This window comes from Petaurus breviceps, unplaced genomic scaffold, assembly GCF_028583685.1.
Source record: "Petaurus breviceps papuanus isolate PSGF00001 unplaced genomic scaffold, PetGlider_PUasm1.0 189, whole genome shotgun sequence".
NCBI classification, from domain to species: Eukaryota; Metazoa; Chordata; class Mammalia; order Diprotodontia; family Petauridae; genus Petaurus; species Petaurus breviceps.
This window is the reverse complement of record NW_027185809.1, coordinates 24,535,573-24,548,659: the sequence shown is the minus strand read 5'-3', so window position 1 is coordinate 24,548,659 and position 13,087 is coordinate 24,535,573. Positions and strand designations below refer to the sequence as shown.

General features: G+C 36.8%; 1 protein-coding gene across 1 annotated transcript in view; it reads left to right on the top strand.

Annotated features, from left to right (window-relative positions):
* Positions 1–13,087, top strand: part of JKAMP (JNK1/MAPK8 associated membrane protein) — a 449,359-nt gene that overhangs the window by 390,630 nt on the left and 45,642 nt on the right. The window lies entirely within an intron of this gene.

Genomic DNA, 13,087 nt, shown 5'->3' with positions numbered 1-13,087 from the left:
CAATTTTCCATTCTATCATTTCTATCTTCAGTGCCTTAGAGCATTGCCTAACAATTTTTTAAAATTTTTATTTGGGATACTGATTATGCGGCTGAAAAAAGGTTTCTTGAATTAACGGACATTTCCTTCCTCACCTTCACTCCCCTTGAGAAAGAAAAAAGAAAAAGAAAACTTATAAAAAAACAAATGTGTATAATTAAGCAATATAAATTCCCACATTCGTCATATTCAAAAATGTATTAGGTAGAATTCTTAATCATGGGCTCTCTGGAATTGTAATTGGTTATTTTATTGATCAAAGCTCTTAAGTCATTCAAAAATGTTTCTGCTTCCCAGGGTTCTCTGAAATGACCTATTTCCTCATATGTGTGTATGTTTATTTTATTTTTTATATTTATTATTTATCTTTACATTCTTTTCTTTTTAAATTTTGAGTTCCAGATTTTCTTCCTCTCTCCCACACCTCTCCCTATCCACTGAGAAGGCAAACAATCTATCAAATATACATGTGAACTACTGCCAAACATATCTCCATATTAGTCATATCACAAAAAAGCAAGAAAATAATACTTCAATTTGCACTCTGAGTTCATCACTTGTCTCTCTGGAAGTAATATTTTTTTTTCATCATGAGTCCCTTTGTAATTATCTTGGATCACCATATTGATCTAGTAGTGATATTGTCAGATTAAAGGGTATTCAAAGTTTTATAACTTTGGGTTATAACCAAAGTTCCAGTTTGTTCTCCAGAATGGTTGTACCAGTTCACTACTCCAGCAACAATTCATTATTGTACCTATTTTCACTCATTTCCTTCATCATTTGTCATTTCTGATAGGTGTGAGGTGGTAACTCAGAGCTGTTTTAAATTTGCCTTTCTCTAATCACTTGTGAGTGACAGCATTTTTTTCATGCGACAGTAGATGGCTTTGATTTCTTCTTTTGAAAACTGCTTGTCCATATCCATTGACCCTTTATCAGTTGGAGAATGGCTCTTATTTTTATAAATTTGACTCAGTTCTACATATTTGAGAGATGAGTCTTTTTATCAGAGAAACTTGATTTAAATTTTTTGATATTACTTTATTGTCTATAGTATCTTTTAGCAAAATACAGTTTCTCTGATTATCTCTTTTAATTAGGTTTATTTTTGCTTTGCTTTGTCTGAGATTATGATTGCCACCCTGATGAGGGTTGGCTATTAGGTTCAGCAGGATCTCTGATCTTTATCTTAAGACCAGAACCTGCAATTCAGTCTGAAAAGAATTCAACTCAAGCCTAATTGGAGTCAGAGTTGCAAGAGTTTATATAGGGGGCAAGGATCCTTATAGCAGGCAAGGATCCTTAGGGGACCTACAACCTTAAAGGGGTAGAATTAAGATTTATATAGAATCATCCATAGTAGAACCCCTGCCAATTATGCTAACTAGGTGATTAAGGGTGGGATTAGGGAGGAGTTAAGGTGGGGACAGTGTTTAAAGGATCATGCATCTTTAATGTAACTGCCCAGGAGTATTGCCCATGATTCACTGGGAAAAAGCCCAAGGAGGGGCTACCTGGAGGTGTGGTTTTAGGCTTGAAATATCACTAAGTCTGCTAGTGGTCAAGGGCTGATGGAGATGTGTCCAGTCTGCTACCTATCAGTGTCATGTTTGACAAGATTAATGTCTGGGAACCAAGGCTAACTGAGACTCAGTGGATAATAGGCTAACCAGTTAACCCAGAGATAGGGTCCTGAAGGATTCATTGAGGCAGCCAAGGAGTCAACCTAGAGATAGGGTACCAAAGAATACATGGGGGCAGTGGGACACTATGCAAGGGGGAGATAATAGTTGCCTAAACTGGAATGTTTATAGATACTTTTGTGAAGGATTCATAGGAATAGTTTGTTATTGTTCCAAGCTAAGATAGTTGTTGTTGGGCAGAGTTATTGCTCTGAAGCTAGGGGTGGGGGGAGAAGGGGCAGAATTAATGCTCTGAGACTGGGGGGGGGGAATTGTGATTTTACAAACTGGTTTTACAAATTGATGTTACAAAGTGGTATTTGTAGCAGCAAGCACCCCAAGCGTCCTCAGGGTTGCTGCCAACACAGGTTCTTGGATCTGCTTTGTTAAAGGAAAGCAACTCAAAATGGGTTAACAAGCTTACTTTAATGAGTCAGATATGTATCGTTTACCTAGTTCAGGGGAAAAAGGTCAGCACCCCGAACTTCAAAGTATACAGACAGAATTATCAAGTCAGAGAAACAGATCAAGTAGACAGATTTCCAAACTATCCAACCATTACATCCATACCCAGTCAACATCTGGGTTTCAACATCTGGGTTTTTCAAAGCCGGGGGGCTCTGGACAACGGCTTCCCAGAATCCAGATCAAATCACAGAACACTTCTCAAAGTGAGCCCCCAAAACAAAGCCTCACATCAGGGCTTATATAGCCTTCTCCTGGCTCAGAGAATGTAACAACCTCTTGGACCCACTGGCCAATCAAAAAGTATCTACTGAAAAACAAGCCTCCCACCCCAGGCTTCAGGTGCACTTTAGCCTAGGGGCAGGGAAGATCTTCCAAATTTGCATTCCCATTACAGTATTACAAATTGATGTTACAAATATAGATCCCAAGCACCCTATCATTACTGATGTTACAAATTGGTATTACAAACATAGATCCCAAGCACCCCATCAACCCCACCTCCTTCATTTCAGCTAAAGCATAATAGATGCTGTTTCAGTTCTTCATTTCAACTGTGTGGCCTTTCTGTCTCAAATGTGACTCTTGTATAAAACATGTTGTTGAATTCTGGTTTCCAAATTCATTCTGCTTCTCTTCTATGGGTTAACTCATCCCATTAATGTTCACAGTTATGATCATTAACTCTGACTCTCCCCCCTGCCCCGTCCTATTTTTCTTGGTTTATATTTGTCTTTCTGTTTTTATCTGGACCCTTCTTACAAGTCTGTCTTGCTTCCAGCCACTGCCTTCCCTAATCTGACTAACTCCCTTATCATTCCCCCTTCCATCTATATTATCCCCTTCCCTTTCTATCTCCCTGTTGGATAATATAGATTTTTATACCTATATAGGAATATAAACTGTTTAACTTCATTGGGTCCCTGACGATTACAAGGTCTCCTCTCCTTTTTTCATATGGGAGCTACTAAATCTTGTTTGATCCCAGCTGTGACTCTCCAATGTTTGAATTGTTTCTTTCTGGATGCTTGCAATTTTTTCCTTGATCTTGGAACTCTGGAATATCCTAGATTATTCCTGGAAGTTTTCATTTTGGGATCTCTTTTAGGAGGTTATCAGTGAATTTTTCTTTTCATGTTGTTTAATATTTTATTTTTCCCAATTACGCGTGAAAACAATTTTTAAAATTTGTTTTTAAAAATTTTGAGTTACAAATTCTCTCCCTCCCTTTCCCCTCTCTCTGGTTTTGAGAAGGCAAGCAATTTGATATAGCTTATACATGTGCAGTCATGCAAAGCATGTTGTGAAAGAAAACATAGACTCCCCCCCGCAAAAAAAAAAAAAAAAAGAAAAAGAAAATTTAGAAAAGTATCCGTTGATTTTCATTTAGAGACCTTAAGTTCTTTCTCTGGAAATAGAATTATCTTGGATTATTGTATTGCTGAGAATAGCTAATCAGTAGTTCACAGTTTATCATACAATACTGCTGTTACTGTGTACCATGTTCTCCTGGTTCTTCTCACTTTAATCTACATCAATTTGTGTAAGTTTTTACAGGTTTTTCTGAAAGCATCCTGTACATCGTTTCTTATGGCACAATAGTATTCCTTCCTAATCATATACCACAACTTGTTCTGCTATTCCCCGATTGATGGGCATCACCTAATTTTCTAATTCTTTGCCACCACAAAAAGAACTGCTGAAAATATTTTTATACAAATAGGTCCTTTTCCTTTCTTTAAAATCTATTTGGGATACTGACCTAGTAGTGGTATTGCTGGGTCATAGGGTGTGCACAGTTTTATAACCCTTTGAGCATAGTTACAAATTGTTCTCCAGAATGGTTGGGTCAGTCTACAACTCCACCAATAGTGCATTACTGTCCCAATTTTTTCACATTTCCTCCAACATTTGACCTTTTCTTTTTCTGTCTTATTAAACAATCTGATAGGTGTGAGGTGGCACCTCAGAGTGTTTTAATGTTCATTTCTCTAATCAAACACTATATCATTACCTATTTTGTGCTGTGTACTCAATCTATTCCACTGATCTACCCCTCTATCTCTTACTATAGTGATCACCTACTTTGTACTATGTACCCAATCTATTCCATTAATGCACCCTTCTATCTCTTAGCCAGTAACCAGATTGTTTTGATGATTTCTGCTTTATAATACAGTTTGAGACTTGGTACACTTAGGCCAATTTCCTTTACATTTTTTTCATATTCAATATTTTTCTAATTGTATCAATCTAACTTAATTTGTATGAAAAATGTTTTATAAATGTGTTAATATAGTTTCTGGGGTTGCCTTGGTAGATAGACCATTAAATATTTTATATTATCTACATTTATTTTTTTCTTTTAATTATATTTTCTGTTTCTTTTTAATTTACATCATTCATTTCCACAAGATTTTGAGTTATAAATTTTCTCCCCATCTTTCCCCTTACCCACTACCCCAAAACAGGGATCCCACTGCATACCCCCTCCCCCGATCTGCTTTCTCCTATATCCTTCCCCATCTCCCTCCGACTTTCTGGTAGGGCAAGATGGATCTCCATACTCCAGTGCCTATATATAGTATTTCCCAGTTGCATGTAAAATATAATAATAATAACAAATAATATATTTTTGAAATATTTTATTTTAAAATTTTGAATTCCAGATTCTTTCCCTTCCTCCCTCATCACCCACCCTTACTGGGAAGATAAGTAATTCAATATAGGTTGTACCTGTGTAGCTATGCAAAACATTTCCATAGTGGATATATTGTGAAAGACTGACCCCACAACTTGTTCTATTCTCTACTTGAATCTGTCCCTTTTCAAAAGTGTGTACTTCTAACTACCCTCCCCCCCCAACCTGCCCTCCTCTCCATCATTCCCCCTCTCATCCCCTTCCCCCCTATTCTCCTGTAGGGCAAGATACCCAATTTAGTGTGTATGTCACACTAAAGCAAAATTCAATGAGAATAAGGTTGACCCATTCCCTTTTGCCTTCCTGTTCTTCCCCTCCATTGTAACAGTTTTCCCTTGCCTCTTATGATGAGATAATTTACCCCATTCTGTCTTTCCCCATCTCCTCTCATTATATTCGTCTCTCACCTCTCAATTTCATCTTTTAAATATCATCTCTTCCTATTCAATTGATCCTGTGCCCTCTATCTATGTATACTTATACATATATATTTATATATATACACACACTTATGTATTCATACACACATATGCCCTCTTATATAGACATATATACATATATACATTTATATTCCCTTCAACTATCCTGATACAGAGAAAAGTTCATAAGTTACAATTATAGTTTTTCCATGTAGGAATGTAAATAGCTCAACTTTGATAAGTTCCTTATGATTTCTTTTTCCTGTTTACCTTCTCGTGCTTTTCTTGCTTCTTGTATTTGAATGTCAAATTTTCTATTCAACTTTGTTTTTTTCATCAAGAATGCTCGAAAGTCCTCTATTCCATTGAATTACCATATTTTCCCCTGTAACATGATACTCAGTTTTGCTGGGTAGGTGATTCTTGGTTTTAATCTTAGCTCCTTTGACTTCCAGAATATCATATTACAAGCCCTTCAGTCCCTCAATGTAGAAGATGCTAGATCCTGTGTTATCCTGATTGTGCTTCCACAATATTCGAATTGTTTCTTCTTGGCTGCTTGTAATATTTTCTCCTTGATCTGGGAATTTCAGAACCTGGCTATAATATTCCTAGGAGTTTTCTTTTTGGGATCTTTTTCAAGAGGTGATCAGTGAATTCTTTCAACCTCTATTTTGCCCTCTGTTTCTAAAACATCGGGGCAATTTTCCTTGAGAATTTCTTGAAGGATGATTTCTAGGTTCTTTTTTTGATCATGGTTTCAGGTACTCTAATAATTTTTAAATTATCTCTCCTGGATCTATTTTCCAGGTCAGTTGTTTATCCAATGAGATATTTCACATTGCCTTCTATTTTTTTCATTTGTTTGGATCTGTTTAATAGTATCTTGATTTCTCATAAAGTCATTAGCTTTCATTTGCTCTAAACTAATTCTGAAGGAATTATTCTTTTCAGTGAGCTTTTAAAATTCTTTTTCCATCTGGCAAATTCAGTTTTTTAAAGCATTCTTCTCCTTATTGGCTTTTTGGGCCTCTTTTGCCATTTGAATTAATCTGTTTTTTAAGGTGTTATTTTCTTCAGTCACGTTGTTGACTCTTTTTCATGATTTCCTTGCATCATTCTCATTTCTCTTCCCAATTTTTCCTCCACTTCTCTTATTATGTTTTCAAAATCCTTCTTGAACTCCTCCATGGCCCGTAACTAGTTCATATTTTTCTTGGAAGCTTTTGGTGCAGGAGTTTTGACTTCACTGTCTTCTTCTCATTCCATGATTTGATCCTTTTTGTCCCCAAAAAAGGAATCTAAAGTTGGATTTCTGTGTGTGCTTTGCTTCCTTTGCTTGCTCATGTTGGCACTCAATTACTTGACTTTTGAGCTCTTTGCCACAATAGAACTCTGCTTCCAGCGGGGCGAGCTTTGTCCCAAATTGCTGGGGTTTTCACAGCTGCCAGAGCCATTAGTTGGGTGCCCTCTCTGAAGCCCCCAAAAACTCTGGCTCACTGATCACACACCTCAGTACCACCACCCAAGACCGAGATCCAGATCCAGGCAGGTTAAAGCAAGAGCGATTACCCTCTGAATGGTTGCTTGGCCCCACTATGATCTGCAGGCCAGGAGCTTTGAAGCAGCCACCTGGAGGTGGCTGTAGGGCCACAACACCTCTGCCACTTCTAGCTCTGGTGGCAGGGGCCAGACCCACTCCTCCATCCCCTCCAGTTCCAACAGAGTTCTACACTGATCTCTCACTTTTTCTTTGGCATTTATGGGTTGATAATTCTGGAAAACACCACTGCTGCTGGTGATCCACTCTCCTGAAGTCCTCCGCAGCTGCTGGTCAGGGCCACCCTAGGGCTAAAACTGCAGGCTCATGTGGGGCTGGGCTGGGCTCCCAGCACACTGCAATGGACCCTTCTTGCCAGCCTGCCGAGCTGCCTTCAGCAGGAGATTTGTTTCTCTCCATCACTTTGTGGGTTCTGTAGCTCTAAAATTAGTTTAGAGTCATATTTTATAGGTATTTGAGGTGGTTATGGGGGGAGCTCACATAGTTTTCCTGCTTCTATGCCACCATCTTGGCTCCACTGTCTACAGTTATTTTAAATTGAATTTCTCTTTCTGCCTCTTCCTGCTGGACTTTGTTGGTAATAAATAGAAATACAGATGATTTATATGGGTTTGCTTATATCCTACAACTTTGCTGTTAAATATTTCCCTAATGAACTAGTTTTTTAGTTCATTCTCTAGGTATTCCATCATATCTTCAAAGAGTGGTAGTTTTGTTTCCTCATTACATATTCTAATTCTTTCAATTCTTTTTCTTCTCTTATTGTTATAGCATTTCTAGTACAATACTGAAAAATACTGGTGTAATAGGCATCTTTACTTTATCCCTGATCTTAGTGGGAAGGCTTCTAGCGTATCACCATTATAGATAATACTTAATGATGGTTTTAGTATCTTTATATTACTTATAATTTTAAGAAAAGCTGCATTTATTCCTATGTTTTCTAGTATTTTTTGATACAAATGAGTGTTGTATTTTGTGAAAAACTTTTTCTGCATCTATTGAGATAATCACATGATTTCTTTTGATTTTGTGATTTATAGGGTCAATTATGCTGATAATTATCCCAATATTGAACCAACCTTCAATTCCTGGTATAAATCCCACTAGGTCATAGTGGGATTTAGATCCCTGTGACACATTGCTCCTTGCTAGTATTTTATTTAAAAATTTTGCATCAATATTTATTAGGTAAATTAGTCTGTTTTCTTTCTCTCTTTTGGCTTTTCCTGGTTTATGTGTCAGCACCATATTTTTGTTCTAAAGGCAATTTGGTAGGTCTTCTTCTTTGCTTATTTTTCGAAATAGCTTATATAGTATTGGAATGAATTCTTCTTTAAATGTTTGGTAAAAGTCACTTGTAAATCCATGTGATCCTGGGATTTTTTCCTTAGGGAGCTTATTGATAGCTTGTCTACTTTTTTTTTTCTAATATGAGGTTACTTGAGTATTCTATTCCCTTTTCTGTTAGTCTGGGCAATTTACATTTTTTGCAAATATTCATCAATTTCCCTCAGATTGTCAGATTTATTGGCATATAATTGGGCCAAATAACTCCTAGTAATTGCTTTAATTTACTCTTCATTGGTGAATTCACTCTTTTCATGTTTATAGTAGTAATTTGCTTTTCTTCTTTTTTTTTTTGAGGGGGGAAGGCAAGGCAACTGGGATTAAATGACTTGCCCAAGGTCACACAGCTAGTAAGTGTGTCAAGTATCTGAGGCCAGATTTGAACTCAGGTCTTCCTGATTTCAGGGCCAGTGCTCTATTCACTGCACCACCTAGCTGCCTTTCTTTTTTTAAATTGAATTAGCCAATGGTTTATCCTTTTATTGCTTTTTTTAAAATAAAACCAGTTACTAGTTTTATTTACTAATTCAATGGTTTTCTTATTTTCAATTTTATTAATCTCTCCTTTAATTTTAAGGATTTTCAATTTGGTATTTAATAAGGGATATTTAATCTGTTCTTTTTCTAATTTGGCTGTTGTTGTTTTTTTAGTTCTCTGCCAAATTCATTGATCTATTCTTTCTCTGTTTATTTGATATAAGCATTTAGAGATATAAAATTTCCCCTAAGTGTTTCTTTGGCTGCAGCCTATAAATTTTGGTATATTGTCTCATTGTTGTCATTCTCTTTAATGAAATTATTGATTATTTCTAAATGATTCATTCTTTGACCCACTCATTTTTTAGAATTAGATTATTTAGATTCCAATTACTTTTTATCTACCTTGTTGTGCTCCTTATTGAATATAATATTTATTGCATTATTATATGAAAAGAATGCATTTAATATTTCTGCTTTTCTGTATTTATCTGTGAGGTTTTTATGCCCTAACGTATGGTAAATTTTTGGGTAGGTGCCATGTATTGTTGAGAAAAAGATATATTCCTTTCTATCCCTATTCAGTTTCCCCCAGAGGTTTATTTTATCTAACTTTTCCAAAATTGCATTCATCTCCTTAACTTCTTATTGACTTTTTGGTTAGATTTATTATAAGTGAAGGTTTTCCAATAGTCTATTTTCTCCTGTAACTCATTTAACTTTTCCTTTAAGAATTTGGATGCTATACCATTTGATGCATATGTTTAATATTGATATTATTTCATTGTCTATGGTACCTTTTAGCAAAATGTAATTTCCTTCCTTATCTCTTTTAATTAGTTCTATTTTTGCTTTTGCTTTGCTTAAGATCATGATTGCTACCCCTGCTGTGTTTTTTTTAACTTTAGCTGAACCATAATAGATTCTTCTCCAGTCCCTTATCTTTATTTTATGTGTGTCTCTGCTTCAAGTGTATTTCTTATAAATAAGATATTGTAAAGTTCTGGTTTTTAATCCACTCTGCTATCTGCTTCCATTTTATGGGTGAGTTCACCCTATTCACATTCACATTTATAATTACTGTGTATTTTTCTCCTCTCTCTCTCTCTCTCTCTCTCTCTCTCTCTCTCTCTCTCTCTCTCTCTCTCTCTCTCTCTCTCTCCTTTCTTCTTTTCCATCCTCAAAAGTGTTTTGCTTTTGACTACCACATCTCCCAATCTGCCTTATCTTCTATCAGTCACTCCCACCCCCTCCTATTTCCCTGCAGAGTAAGATGGATTTCTATGCCCAAAGTAGTTTTTATTGTCTTTCTGAGCCAGTTCCAATGAGTAAGGTTCGCCATTGCCTGCTGCCCTCCCTGTCCTTCCCCTACACTATAAAAGATCTTTCATGCCTTTTTGTGAGATAATTTACTTCCTCCTACATCTCCCTTCCCCTTTCTCCCAAAGCATCCTTTTTTCCCATCCCTTAATTTATTTTTTTGGATCTCATCCCATCATAGTCAACTCACACTTGTGCTCTCTGTCCATGTCTCTTTCTAAATGCCCTAATAATGATAAAGTTCTTAGTTGCAAATATCATCTTCCCATGTAGGAATATAAACAGTTTAATTTTGAGTCCTTTATGATTTCTCTTTCCAGTTTACCCTTTAATACTTCTCTTGAGTCTTGTACTTGAAAATCATATTTTTTGTTCAGTTCTGGTCTTTCTAGCAGAAATTCTTGAAAATCCTCCATTCTATTAAATATCCATGTTTTTCCCTGAAGCATTATACTCAGTTTTGCTAGGTAGATGATTCTTGATTTTAATCCTAGTTCCTTTGCTCTCCAAAATATCATATTCCAAGTCCTCCCTTCCTTTAAAGTAGAAGTGGCTAAACCCTGTATTATCCTGACTATGGCTTCACAGTATTTAAATTGTTTCTTTCAGGCTGCTTACAATAATTTCTCCTTGACCTGGGAGCTCTGGAATTTGGCTTTAATATTCCTGGGAGTTTTCATGTTGGGATCTCTTTCAGGAGGTGATTGGTGGATTCTTTCAAGTTTTATTTTACCCTCTAGTTCTAGGGTATCAGGGCAGTTTTCCTAATAATTTCTTGAGATATTATGTCTATGCTCTTTTTTTTGAGCATAGCTTTCAGGTAGTCTAATAATTATTAAATTAACTCTCCTGGATCTATTTTCCAGTCAGTTGTATTTCCAGTGAGTTGTCTCACATTTTCTTTCACTTTTTCATCTGACTTTGTTTTACTGTTTTTTGAAGTCTCATGGAGTCATTAGCTTCCATTTGTCAAATTCTAATTTTTAAAGATTTCCTCCAAAGAACTTTTGTGCCTTTTGCCATTAAGCTAATTCCGTTTTTAAGGTGTTCAGTATTTTTTGTGCCTATTTTACCAAGCTGTTATTTTTTCCATAATTTTCTTGCATCACTTTAATTTCTTTTCCTAATTTTTCCTCTACTCTTATCTCTTTCTCTAACTCTTCCAGGAATTTTTGCTGGTTTGTATTAAATTAGCATTATTCCTTGAGTCTTTGCTTATAGCTATTTTCACATTGCTGTCTTGGTCTAAGTTTGTCTTAGTCTTCCCTGCCACCATAGCAGTTTTTAATGGTAAAGTTCTTTTCTTTGTTGTTTGATAAATTTCCCAACCTATTTCTTGACTTTGAACTTTATCTTAAAGTTGGGTTTGGCTTACCTGGGAGTGGGGAGGCACTGTGCCAAGTTTCAGCCTTTCTTTGTGCTATTGTTTTCAAAACTATATTTCTGGGGGTCTGCAAGTTTTCAATGTTCCCAAAGCAGTGTTATCCTGGTAGAGGTGGGGTCACTGCTTCCCTGGTCTGCATGCTGGTCTTTATCTACTAAGGGTCCCTGCTTGCCTGCAGCTGCAAGTAGTAGAGCTCTTCTCTGCCCTGGAACTGTGATCAGATCCTATGGTCTACTGTAACCTCAAGTAGAGGTGTTCCTTTTGGCCCTGGAACTGTGACCAGGTCCCCTCTTCTCCTTTCCTGCAGCTGCAAGTGCTAGTGTTCCTCTTGGCCTTTGAACTGTGATCAGGCACCAGGCTCAATCCCCCACCCCCACTCCCTTCCCAAATCCTTTTGACCATCCTGGAACTATAACCCAGAATTGCTTATGGGCAATAGAGTTGTCAATCAGTGCCAATTACACCTAGTGCCAACAAGGGATCCCTTGTAACCTCTTTCTGATCAGTTCTCTGACCCCCTTACCATCTCTGGGCTGAGAGCTCCAGAACCTGCTGTTGCTGCTGCTACTGTCATGGCTGCCTCCAAGACCTGCTGCTAGTGCTTCTGCCTCATTCCTGGCCTGTGCTCACTCCAGTGTTACAGACCTCTTCTGCAGGCAACCTAATTTGTATTAAGCTGGGAAAATGTCTCATTCTGATCTTCTGTTACCTCTGCTGTTCCAAAATTTTGAGGCCTTATTTCAAAGTTGTTTGGAGGTGAATATTGGGGCAATTCGCCTGGTTCCCAGCCTGTATTCCACCATCTCCCTTTTCATAATTTTTTATGGCACAATAGTATTAATTACATCCATCTATCATTATTTGGCCCTCCCCTAATTAATGGGCTCTCCCTTAATTTCAAGTTCTTTTTCACCACAAAAGAGTCTGATTTAGCCAAGTACTAGCTTATTTCTTCAGTTTCCTTATCTACATAATTGGAATAATACTATGTAGCATTATGTGGTTTTATTTGACCTTCCCATCTAGAACACACTTTATAAACCATAAAGCACTATATAAACTTGTTACCCTTTTTATTATGTCTTAGAATTGCAAGAATGTGATGTTAAACAAATGGTCATGTGTATATGTATACATGTATACGAGGCATATATATATATATACATATATACACAAACATATGTATATGAGGTCTGGCATCAGGAAGACCTGAGCTCGTACTCAGCCTCAGACACTTCCTAGCTGTATGACCCAGGCAAGTCATTTAACCTCCGATTGCCTGAGAAAAAGTCCACTGGAGGAGGCAGTGGCAATCTACTCTACTATCTTTGCTAAGAAAACTCCCTGGTCTATGGGGTCGTGAAGAGTTGGACATGACATTGACTAAATAACAAAAAATGCACATATATGCATGTAATTCACTTGCAAGTCAAGACATATACATGCACACATATACTCATAGCCTTGAGGAGCATCCATGGTTAGTGGATGTTATGTTACATATAGATACACACAAATACACAAACATAGGTACATTATGTATATGTATACACACATATATCATACATATATTATTTGTTGTTCATCCTTCATTCTCAAGGAGGATCAATGACATCAGGAGAGTGATGTCTTGATTTGCAAGTGAATTGGATTTAAGTGAGGCAGGGCTTTGCAAAGTCTTCAGCC